Source organism: Mastomys coucha, unplaced genomic scaffold (genome assembly GCF_008632895.1).
Source record: "Mastomys coucha isolate ucsf_1 unplaced genomic scaffold, UCSF_Mcou_1 pScaffold11, whole genome shotgun sequence".
NCBI classification, from domain to species: Eukaryota; Metazoa; Chordata; class Mammalia; order Rodentia; family Muridae; genus Mastomys; species Mastomys coucha.
In genome coordinates, this window is record NW_022196893.1 from 8,792,617 (window position 1) to 8,804,595 (window position 11,979).

An 11,979-nucleotide genomic window follows, 5' to 3' on the forward strand; every position below is an offset into this window, starting at 1 on the left:
TCTCTCTCTCTCTCTCTCTCTCTCTCTCTCTCTCTCTCTCTCTCAGCCCTCAGAATCTAGCCCTGTTTTTTTCCTGCCCCAGGACCTTTGCACGAACTCTGTCTTCTACACGAAGTAAAAACATACTCTGGCCGCACCTTTTCTGGGCGTCATCTGTTTCTTCCTCCATAGATGCCACAGAAATGTCATCCTTTCAGAAATGCATCTTCCTGCCTCCCGGACCTCCTAGATTTAACTGAGTTTCCTGGTTTTATTCTCCTCAGCAGGTCTGCTTCCTTCATTCTGTCCAGTTCACTATAGTCCTTCCTCTGGGTTGTTTCATTGGGCCCCATGTTCTTCAGACATGGGTACCATGTCTGCTCTGTTTCTTCCTGCCCTTTCAGGCTCTGAGGAAGAGCATGGTGTTTAAGCTCTTTGCCCGGTGCTGTGTATCCCTGCTGTTCTGAGATAGGAAGGAAGGCACCTGGGGTCCCCCTCTCTCAGGCATAGTGCTAGGCTATAGCTGTAGGCTCTGCTCGTACCCCTGGGTTCATTTACCCCACCCCCCATGGCATCCAGGTCTCCATTTCCTCTGTTGTGAGATGGGAATTCCTAGAACCAGGAGGCTGGCAGAGATACGTGTGGCCATTCCTTCCATTCTTACAAACGCCTTTGACTCTTCTCTGGGCAGAAGGTCTCCTGTTTTTCAAACAAGGACTGCCGAAGACCAGAAAAGTCAAGCACTGTGTCTGAGAACACAAAGCAGATAAGGCTCTTGCATTTGAAAAGGCACAAGTTCCCACCTGCCAGCCATGGTACAGCATCAGGGTCCTTGGACCTAGGGAGGAGAAGAGAGCTCTCACCCAAGAAGAGCAGCTGGCCCATTTCTGGTGCCCTGAGCTTCCTCCTAGTCTTCAGTAAGCACCCTCCCCAAAGGCAACAGCAGCTGCCTGCACAGAGCTGGGCCCCCGACGGCAGGCTTTCCCACACCAGGACCCTTGGGGGACACCACACAGAAACTGACCTATATTAATTTCAAGTGCTATTTGCAGTCTTGGTCCCTTCCCACCCAGCTCATAACCCCGCCCTGCACAAGCTCACAAACACGTTGATCAGCCCAAGGACATTATAAAAATAAAATGATCTAAACCCGGGCTTCTGGGAGCCTCTGCCCTCCTGTGCCCCTGCTCTGAGGCAAGGGGACAGTGCTCACAGCCCAGTTTGAGGAAGGGATGCCATCCTCCTGGGAGGGGACAAGAAGGAGGCAGCAGCTAAAACAGGTGCAGGGAGCTGATGGATGTGACAAGCTAAGGGCTGAGAAGAGGGCAACAGAGGGAGGAGAGAAATTAATAAAGGCTTCCCAGGGGGCAGGTCACACTAGGGAGTGAAGGAAAGTGCTAGAAAGAACAGTTGCAGCCTTGTGGCGAATGAAGATGGAGAAGGGAAAATCCTGGGAAGAATATGCTGGAAACGGGGACAGAGACAGTGGAGGACACAGAGAGCCCATGAAGGGGACAGTGAGATTGGAAGACACAGAGAGCCCATGAAGGGGACAGACAGAGACATGGCAGGACACAGCCCATGAGAGCAGGTGGAAGGACCCACAGCTAGTATGATGAGGGCTTTTCCAGGGAGGGGGGAAAAGAGTCCTGGAGAAGAGTTAGGTTGGGGGGTAGGTGGGAGTACAGCTGTTAGAAGAGAAAGTTGAGGCCTGGCTTTAACGTGGCTTTCAAATCAAGCAGAAGCCTAGATCTGACACTTGAGGCTCTTCTCCAACCTTCACATGTGAGCTACCACACATGTATCCACACACAAACACAAAGGAGATTAGGAGGGAGGTTGTGGGAAGATGTAGGAAGAGCATGCCATGACCCTGGTGTCACATTTACCTGACTTTGGAACCCCAGAGTGGCAAGGGAAGAGACCCTGGTTCTGAGGCCTCCAGGCTTTGGGTTTTCTCATGGCCACCCTCACATACCGCCACCAGTCCCTCGTGTGAAATGGGCTCATCTTTCTCCCCCGGCCCGTCTTTACCTTGTCTTCTAAGTCAGGTGCAGGCATAGTCACACCACATAGGGGGAGTTCCGGAATAGACAAGTTCTATTTCGTAACAGAAAGGAGTTTCAATATATGCTTAGACATTCTCCATCTCTCTGGAAGGGTCTAGAAGGGACTGCTGTGAGTCTTGGTGAGGTCTTACCAAAAGGCTTCACTTTGTCACACCCGTGGGTAAATCATCCTCCTGGTACTGATCCTGGCTTTGAGCTTTACCCAGAAGTCACGTCTCAGTTTGAGAACTGTTGTCAAGTGGAGTCTGGGAACGGGAAATATCCAAACCCAACCCATTTTGGTTTATTTATAGTCACTATTCATTGGCTTCTCTTATTGACAGAGTCAGGATTTGAACTCAGGACCATTACCTTAGAGCTTGTGCTCTGGCTGAGACCCTGTTGCCCTGGCATTGTGGAACAAGTAAGTTTTGTTCAGTCTCAAGGGAAGGATGGGATTTAAACAGGAGAGATAATGAGGAGCATGGCAGGCACGGGGTTGACCCTGGTTAGAGGTACAGAAATGGAGGAGAGAGTACCAGCTGACAATCTGTCCCTGCCCTTCCTTCCACCTTGCTCTGTCAATCAACACTTAGGTCCTAGCTTCCATTTCCTGGTAACCACTTTCTATGTCCCCTATGCAGTGTAAATACAACACTCCTCTCTCCCGCAAGTTGGAGCACACAATTCTATCTTCCCTCAGAATGCCCTTTCTCCTCTGGCCCACCAGCACAGTGATGCCTCTGTTGCAGTCCAGTGTGAAGGCCGCCTCCACTGTGAAGCCTTCCATATCAGTTATAAGCCCTGCTAGGGAGAGTCTGAACACAGGGTTTTCTCACTCTGAGCACAATGGAGGGGAAGCTGGCTATAGTGAGACTGGCGTCATTCGAAACTGTGTGGTCCCCAGGTTCCTCCAACCCAAGGATCTGCCAGCTTCTAGGAGGGAGGCTTGCAACCTGTGATGGATTTCTTTTGTAAATAAAGTTTTATTGAAACACAGTCATGCTGTTCAGTAACATTTTGTCAAAGACTGCTTTAGCACAGCACAGCCAAATCGAATGGCTGTGACAGAGACTGTATGCTTCAGAAAACTTAAAAATAAAAAAAAAAAAAAAAAAAAAAAAAAACAATTGTTGGCCTTTGCTTTTGTGGTCAGGGAAAAATATGGAAGACTTGGGGGAGGGGCATATGGGTTGGACAGGATGTGCAGTCCCTCACTTCCTCTCATAGCCCATTGGCCACAGCTGATCATATGACACTAACAAACTAGAAGGCTATTGGGAAATGTAGTCTTTCTCGGGTGGATGAGAGGGTAGGTCAGCCTGATGCATAGCCTAATGTCTCCATACAGCCTTTCCCAAACTGTTTCTCTCTGCTCTGTGCAAGGGTTCCACTCCACGCACCTGCAGGCCCAGGTTGGAGTGCTGGGGAGTTCATGCTTCCTCAGTCCTCTTAGCACAGAGGGTCAGAGCTGGGTTACAGATTCTACAGATCCCCTGCGCCTTGGCAACCCGTTCTGGGTGTTCTACTGACGAAGGCCCTGCTGCCTGCAGTGAAGGCTTGGACTTACCCATATCCCTCTTCCTTATTTTACACCTCCACACTGCCACTGAGATCACCTACAAGAACAAATTCTGCCCCTGACTATCTATTTGGGGGATGTCTCTAGAAGAAGCCAAAATAAGACACTGCCGTGTGTATATTAACTAGACAGGGAAACTGAGATGTGAAGAAATTAACACACTATATTAAAGAAAGTGACAGCAAATATTCTTTGAAACTAAAACAGTGTGTGTGTGTGTGTGTGTGTGTGTGTGTGTGTGTGTGTGTGTGTGTGTAGATAAGCCAGAATAAGATCAGGGTTGGGGGTTTAAGCTATCAAGACAGGGGCACCTGAGGCTTTGAAAGGCTTTAAGTAGGTCAGCTGACATCTGAACTGTAGGGACAGGGTCACTAAGACCAGTTAAGAAGGCTTTGGTGGTCATTTAAGGGTCATCAAGGCAGAGGCCACTTAACTCAAGGTTCTCTGCACCACTCCCTCCACCCCTGAGACTTCCCTTTATGAGGACACACACCTGATCCTCTTAACATCCATTTCACACCCTGTTCCCCTAAGGCCTCCCTCCATCTCCCCTAGTCTAGTCTCTGTTGGGGATGGTCTGTACCAGAAGCTGCCATCCCTGCAGCCTGGCCAGGGCCAGCAGTTTCAGCGAGCAGTCATCTGAGCCTCTGACTGCCATGCCTGCCCTACAGGCAGCCTGTGGCTGGCCAGGTGCTGCTGTTTCTGCTTCAGTACCCTGTGTTGCCTGCACCACCTGAGAAGATGCTCTTGCAAGTGAATGGGGTCAGGAGGGTCTGCTGGCTCCACCTTCTCCTCCTCTGCCTCTGCTGGGCTCCACTGGCCCTGCCTGTTGTCCTGGATGAATTCAGCTAGCTAGACTGTAAGGCCTGGGCAGGCATGGTGTGGCCCAGCCCTGAAGCCCAGTGTGGGGGATGCCAATTCTGGATCTCTGCACAGCTGCAGCAGACTGCAGGCTGGGAGGACGGTCAGGTGGCTGGCCACTCTGAAGATGAAGTGGCTGCTGATCTTAAAGGCGAGAGTCCCAGTGGATGTCTGGGAAATGGGTTGAAGCCACAGGAAAATGAAGGTATTTGCTGCAAGATGTGGGCAGGGCTACAAAGCACACACACCCACCCCAGTTGCAGCTAAAGAACCCCAGTCTGCTCCAAGCCCAGCTCCTCAGTGGCTCCCACTATACTTCTGTAAAAGCCTGCACTGGGGATGAGGCTTCTCCAGCCTCTTCCACTTCCCCCTCACCAGGAATGCTGGCTTTTCCTAAGGCCGCGATGCGTCTGTATCTCAGGACCTTTGGATGCATTATTCCCTATCTGACCCTGGCAAAATCTTCTCCTGTACCTTTCCAGAGAAGACCCTAGCTAACTGCTTCCTCTGCAGGATGGGGATGTCTCAAAAGAACCTAAACAAGAGATCTGCTGTCTTTCCAAAGATCTATCCCTTTCTTTCTAGGAGTTTCTACCTCTTGGTTCTGTATATTTGTTAACTACTTGTTGTCTCTCTGTAACGCCAGAATCTGTGTGCCACAGAGCAGGACTCTTTAGTCATGTTTGTCTTGGGTGCCTGTTAGACTATATAGACAGACCCCAGTGCTGGGCCCTCCATAGCTGTTTATCCGACTCTGCTTGCCTGCCTATGTGCATGAAGAATCAAAGGCCTTTGAATTTTATGTACTCGGAGGAAGATTGGCCAACCTTGTCAATACTGGTAGGAGCTGGCTAAACTCAAGACCACAAGCTCCAGCCTGGTCACTCTTCAGTCTTCTGGACCTGTGGGGGATACCCTTCCCCCTTAGATCACTTGCAGAACCCCTAGACCTCCTCACTCTGAGTAAAGGGTGGGAAGCTCACAGCTAATCCTTTGTATTATCCAGGAAGAGAATAAGGGCAATCACATTAATTGCTGGCTGTGCTGCCAGGGCTGGGCCCTCTGTAGGGACCACTGTGTGGTGAGGCAGGTGATCTTGGGTTCTCCTTGGGGCAGGAAGTAACTCCAGGTCCCTTTGGTGAAGTGTCTGAGCAGAGGCAGACAAGAGTGGACAGCAGAATCTGAACGTGGGCCAGGACTCCATATCCCGTGGGGAACTGGCCATCCCTTCTTCTTGGAGCAGGAATGCGGTCATGAACATCAGGAAGGACCCAACCTCTTCGAGGGGAGGAAGGTTCTCCTGAAAGTTAGAGATGCCCAGCAGTGCTGTGGGCCTCCGCTGTAAATGGAAGAGTCCTCTTAGCCTCCTGGAGGGGAAGGAGGCATGTAGTCTGAATGATACACATTCAGAGAAGGCTGGAAAGGTCCTGGGGCTTTAGGTTGCTTCCCTCTTCCACGCCAGATACTGAACCAAGCAGTCTTTTGGGCTACTGTCAGGAAAAGTCTGAGGGTAAGGGGTCTAAGTCAGAGAGAACCCAGGGGAGGCCCTGTTACCTGCCAGGCACGTGTCTCGATCCTGTGAAGTTGAGTGCAAATCATCCAAGGGTCAGATGCAAGGAGACACAGGCAGGTGTCCATCCTGTGTCTCAGCTCTGATCCCTTCTCCCTAACTTCAAAAGGTTGCTGTTTAAAACAGAGGTCTGGGGTGTGCATCTCCAGTCTACCTTTGCATAACTGGACCCTTGTTCATGAAACTTGGCCTCTGCTTAACACTTTTATTTTTATTTTTTTGAAACAGGGTCTCCCTATGTAGCCCAAGCTAGCCTAGAAGCCATAATCAATCAGCTTTCAATATGCTGGGATCATTATATATGAGTCACCGCACTAGGCTTGGGATCTTCCTTTTGGACCAGCAAGAGACTCCCAGGACCTGGACTCTGCTGGCTTTTATTCAAGTTTCTTAGTGCGTATTGCAACACCAGGGGTGCAGCTCAAGTGCAGAATGCTTGCCTAGTAGAGCGTGCACAAGACCCAGGGCTCCACTGCTGTTTTGAGTATGTGTGGATAGAGGTGCACCCGTGTGCTGCTGTGTGCAGGCTTCAGGTTCTCCCGGCTCTGCTTCCTGAGGGTGATGTTTTACTGAGATAGCTTCTCACTGACCTGGAACTTGCTGACTAGAACTGGGCTGGCTGCTCAGCAAGGCCCAGGGATCTTCCTGTCTCGGTCTCTCGTGTGTTAGGATTACAAGAGCATGTCACCGTGCTTGGCTCTCTTTCTCTTTCTCCTTTTTCTCTCTGTTCTCCAATTCTGGGGATTGAACTTGGGTCTTTGTGACCTGACTGCACCAGCAGGTGCTCTAGACTTGGTGCCACGTGCTCAGCGGATGCCACTGTGGGCATGGCTCTATGCACTGCAGCAATGCTTGGCTTTATAACCTTACACGGGTTTTGTCTGGGTGTTCAGACTCAACACATAAACATGCCTACGCAGCCTGGAAGGATGTGACTGAGGCTACCAGGGGATCTTGGCACATACTTCTTTCTCACAGAAGACAGGCCAGCCTAGCCCAGTCTGCAGCATCAGAAGCAACCAGCTCTATTTTCTCAGTACAGAGCCAGGCCTCAAACTTACCTTCCCTCACACTTGAATAGAGTTTAATTTTAAACTCTATAGAAAGGAGGAAGGGGGAGGGGAGGGGAGGGAGGAAGGAAGAAGGAAAAAGAGGAAGACTGGGATGAGGGCTTGGCAGCAATGACAGAGGCACTGGGGAAAAGGGCAGGTATATCCCTGTATCCCTCTTTTCCCTGCCCTTAGCTGTGCTTCAGACCAGAGTGGCCTGGGCTTTGAGGTCATTCATGGTATTTCCTGTAGCTCTCAGATCCATCTTCTCGGCAGTGGGGCAGCACAAGGGAGCTGGGCAGCAACCAGTGCCAGGCTGTGGCAGTTAGGGCTTCTGCCATGGCAGCTGGGGCAGGCTGCTCTCAGTTCTTCTGGAGAAGTGAGCAGCTATTTAGAATGGATCAAGAGTCTCCACCCAGGCTCTGTTCTTAGTCCCCACCGAATCTCCCCTTTAAGATTTAATCTGCCATCTTTGCCAGTGGGCTGTGTGCCCCAGGGCTCTCCCTGCACCCTGCTGCTTAGGCAAGCTGCCTTGTATCTGGGGACTCCCCTGGGCCACTCAGCCCAGGCCCCTCCTGTTTCTCTCTCTTTCTCTGCATGTTCCTTTCTTCCCCTCAATTTCTTGTCATTAGCAAGTGCAGGCTGTCCAGGGTGTGGCTCCCTGATGCCAGGAGTGTGAATTAGCACGGTCCCCTGGAGGACAGCTATTGTCACGTGCTATTAAAGTTTGAAGAGTACATAGGCTTTGACCTGGAGAGTCCCTTGTGGGAATTGCCCTGTAGACATCACTGGACAAGGGTCTGCTATAGAAAGAGGCACATTGCCTGGGTGCTTGGTAAAAAATCTAGCAGCATCACAAGCTTGTGACATCAGTGGAAGATTAACAGAAAAGGTCAAGTAAGGAGCAGATGAACTGGAAGAGAACCTTGAGCCTCACAGGGAATGTGGACTTTGGACTCATGCTCTCAAGGAATCATGGCTGACTTCATTAGCAATGCTAATGACCATGGCGCTGAGAGGTGTGATGTCAGGGCTGGTATTCCTCTGAAACTTTAGAGCAATAACCCAAGAGGAGCATGGTAGACCAGAACTGCGGGCTGCGGGCAGGCGAGGACTGGAAATGTCCACTCAGCAGTATTGTGCATGAATGAACTCTGTGTCTCTGGGTCTCATGCTCGTTGATTGGCCAGTGACTCCAGGCTGGCCAATGGGCTTCAGGGACCCATCTGTCTCAGCTGCTCTATACTGCCCCAGGACTGGGCGCACAATTGCTCCTGGCTTTTTACATGGGTGCTAGGGGTCTGAATCAGGTCCTTACGCTTGTAAGCACTCTGCAGATGGAGCCATCTCTTCAGCCTCGTTTTCTGATCTGAAATCATGTCTACAAGACACTCACTCAACAGCCAGGATGACTATGGCAGCACCGGCATTGGAGAGGATGAGGCAAAAGGACCTTGAACTCAAGGCCAGCCTGGGCTACACAGAGAACAAAACAAATGAAAGATACTGTCGAGTGAAAAGAGTCAACTCCCCAAGAGTACACATAGCAGCCACACAGGTTTTTGGTTTTGAAATATGTATATAATTTTACATATAGAAGGGCAAAGATTTGGGCCACACACCCCTGGCCAGTGTGGGTGTCTATCCCTGAATGGTTTGAATACCTTCCAGTTTATCATCTATATCTTCAGTGGCTCTGTCTCTCTGCTTGTCTCTGACAGGGTCTCACTATGGCCTAGTCTTCACTAGGGAGCTCATGTTGGCTTCAAACTTATAGCAATTCTCCTGCCTCAAGTCTCCTAAATGCTGGGATTACAGATGTATACCATCAAGCCGGTTCCTCCCCCCCCCCTTGTAGTTACATGTACATTCCTGCAATAATTATCATTGAAAATGTGAGCATCATTTCCTGTAAGATTGTACCCTCTAGATGGAGGCTGTATATATCCGAATCCACTCAAAAACACTGGCAAAGTTGTTGATCCCCTCACCTGACAGATAGGGAACAGAGAGGGTAAGTGCTTTGTCTAAGGACACACAGATAGGGTGCTAATCCTCTGGAGGAGAAGAAAATGTTTCTTGGTTTGTTTGTTGTTTGTTTTAAGTCAATCCCCAGCAACTTTACAAGGAGGACGGACCTCCGAGCTCTCCTGGTCTCCTGCTCCAAGTTTCACTCCAATCTCTCCACTGCCCCCTCCACCCGCACCCCCCTGCAGCCACTTAAGTAATGGCTTTGCTGAGAACCAGCTTTGCACTCCAATCACAGGCGAGAGACGAAAACTGCCCGCTCAATATTTCCTCCTAATGAGCCTCCACACTGCTGTCGCCTTTTAGGATGGAAGCAAGCTCTCTGCCACCATCGCCCTCATATTTATCAGCTCTGTTTACCTGCAGGGTGGCAGAGGGAAGGAGCGGTGTTATACATAAATATCATGAAATCCACCGAGGGCAGCAGGCAGAGAGCTTAATCCCACCTCCGTCGCTAACGACTTACAATCTGAAGAAGTCACTCTCTTCTGTTTTCTCTGTCTCTAAAGTAAATAGAGGGTAACACGCTTTAAAAAAATCAATCAGTGTTCCAAAGAAAAAGGATGTGTGCAGACAGGGGTAGCAGCTCCATGTAGGACTGACCCGCACTCCTCAGTTCTGATAATGTGGAGACAGTGAGCTTCGCTGGACCCCACCTGTCAGCTCTCCTCCCAGGCCTGAGAGTACTGATATGCCCTACCTTACCTCTAAGCACTTCTATCTGCTCTCTCATGAGTCATTTCTGTTGGGACGTTCCTTCTGGAACAAACGAACTTTTCTGTTTTGGATAAAAAGAACTCTGTGGCCCTGCCCTTCCTAGGGACGAGTTCAACCTGTGCCAGTGTCCACAGTGAGGCCAGCAAGTGATTACCTCCTTGCAGAAGGTCACACAACCCAGGACCCTCACCCAAACCAAAGAACTCCCAGGCTGCTTCCCTAATCTGAGCCACACTGAGACCCCGAGTCTGGGGAGCCACGGACCAGGACTTTGGGGAATGAGCATCAAGGATTTTACAAAGGGAAACAGTTTTATTCTTTTGAACACAGGATCCAAGACATGACCCCACTTGTGTGGCCTCCCCGGCAGTCTCGGTGGAAGGAAAAGAAGTAGCCAAAGGCTTGGAATTTAGCACAGTTGGTTGAGTGCTCGCCTGACACGGGAGCTTGGTTCCCTGTTAGCATCCACCTGTAATCCTAGCACACTGGAGGCAGAGGCAGAAGAGTCAGGAGTTCAAGAGTCATCCTTGGCTACATAACCAGTTTGAGGCCATCTTGGGCTACATGAGACCTTGTTTCACAATAAAAGGGGTAGCCAAGGGCATTGTTGCTGGCCAGCGTCATGGTCTAGCTTCATAGAGTCTCAGACCACGAGCCACAGTGGAGGGTCTGATTCAAGGGTCCTTAGGAACCAGTATCCCTCTCCCCAGTCCCTGGACTGCTGTGTTCCTGGGGCTGTCTTGAGAGATTCTGGCTGGGTATGCCATGTATCCCTCAGAGGTTAGACGCCCACTGTTGGCTTATTATTCTCTACAGACTGTTGGCAAGGGTAGGACAAAAGCTGCATCCATGTGCATGGCTCCTGCTCACAGGGCTGAATCCCCTTCCTGGCTGCTGCAGAGGGAAGACTCCATCTCTGAGGATTGCAAAGGAGCTATGTCTCATGGATACCAGAGGCTCTGTCCACTTTCAAATCCAACTTCAATGGCATCTTCATGGTGAGGTCTTGTAGGACCTCCCTAATTCCTATTACAACACTCATCTTGACTCTGCATGGCCACTGTTCTCCCTTGCTCTCTTGGCCCCTGACAGCAGGTACTATTAACCTGTCATGCAACTCCTCTGCCATCCCAATGGAATACAAGCTCTGAGCATAGGCATTACTCACTGGAATGGGTTGGTATGCAGTAGGTGCTCACATACATCTAAGACATAAGACCCGACGCTGGAGAAACAGTCCACTGAGCAAAATACTTACTGTATAAGGACCTGAGTTCAAATCCACAAACCCATGTCAAGTCCAGGTGCGCACACACACACACACACACACACACACTTCTGTAACCACAGCACTGCTGAGGTGGAGAGAGGGGGAGACAAGAGAGACAGGCAGCTATCCAGAGCTTGCTGGCCATGCAGTCTGGCTTAATCTATGAGCTCCAGGTTCAATAAGAGACCCCATCTCAAAGGTGGGAAGGGACAGAGGAAGATGCCTGATGTTGACCTCTGCCCCCTCCATACAACCTACACCCATAGTTACACTGTGAATAGCTACTCAGACAAACCTTCACTTGCCAGGTTCCTGCAGCGAGCGTGATGAGGAGGATGGAAGAGACACATTGTTTCTTCTAACTGGCTTCTGTTGCTTTGGAAGCGGACTCACGTTCCTCCCACCCAGGCCCCTGCAGACCCACCTCTGCTTCCTCCTTCAGCTTATCCTAGACTAGCCTTCATTGGCCTGGAGCTCTTCCCCAGTGGAAAGCTCCAGAGTCTTTGGACCTTCCGTCCTTGCTGCCCGTGACTGTCCCCCAAGATAGCGACATGAAGACAGACCTCAGTTCCAATATTCCTTCTTAGGGTCCCATCTAACCCATCCCCACTATCCCAATTTCCAGCTACCTCTGCTCTATTTTATCATCTGTACTGTCTGAAAAGATCTTATTTACTGTAAAACCAGCTTGCCAGGGAATCTAGCCCCATGGGCTCAAAACCCAAGCCCTGTGCCTTCTCAACCAATGGAGATCAGCTGATCTCCATTCCGGCAGCGCTCACCAAGGCCCCTCAGCGTGGTCAGGCACGGTCGCTCATTATGCCTTCGATCAGCAAATTTGAAGCTTGTGAGTCTGTTCAAATCTCTTCCTAGGG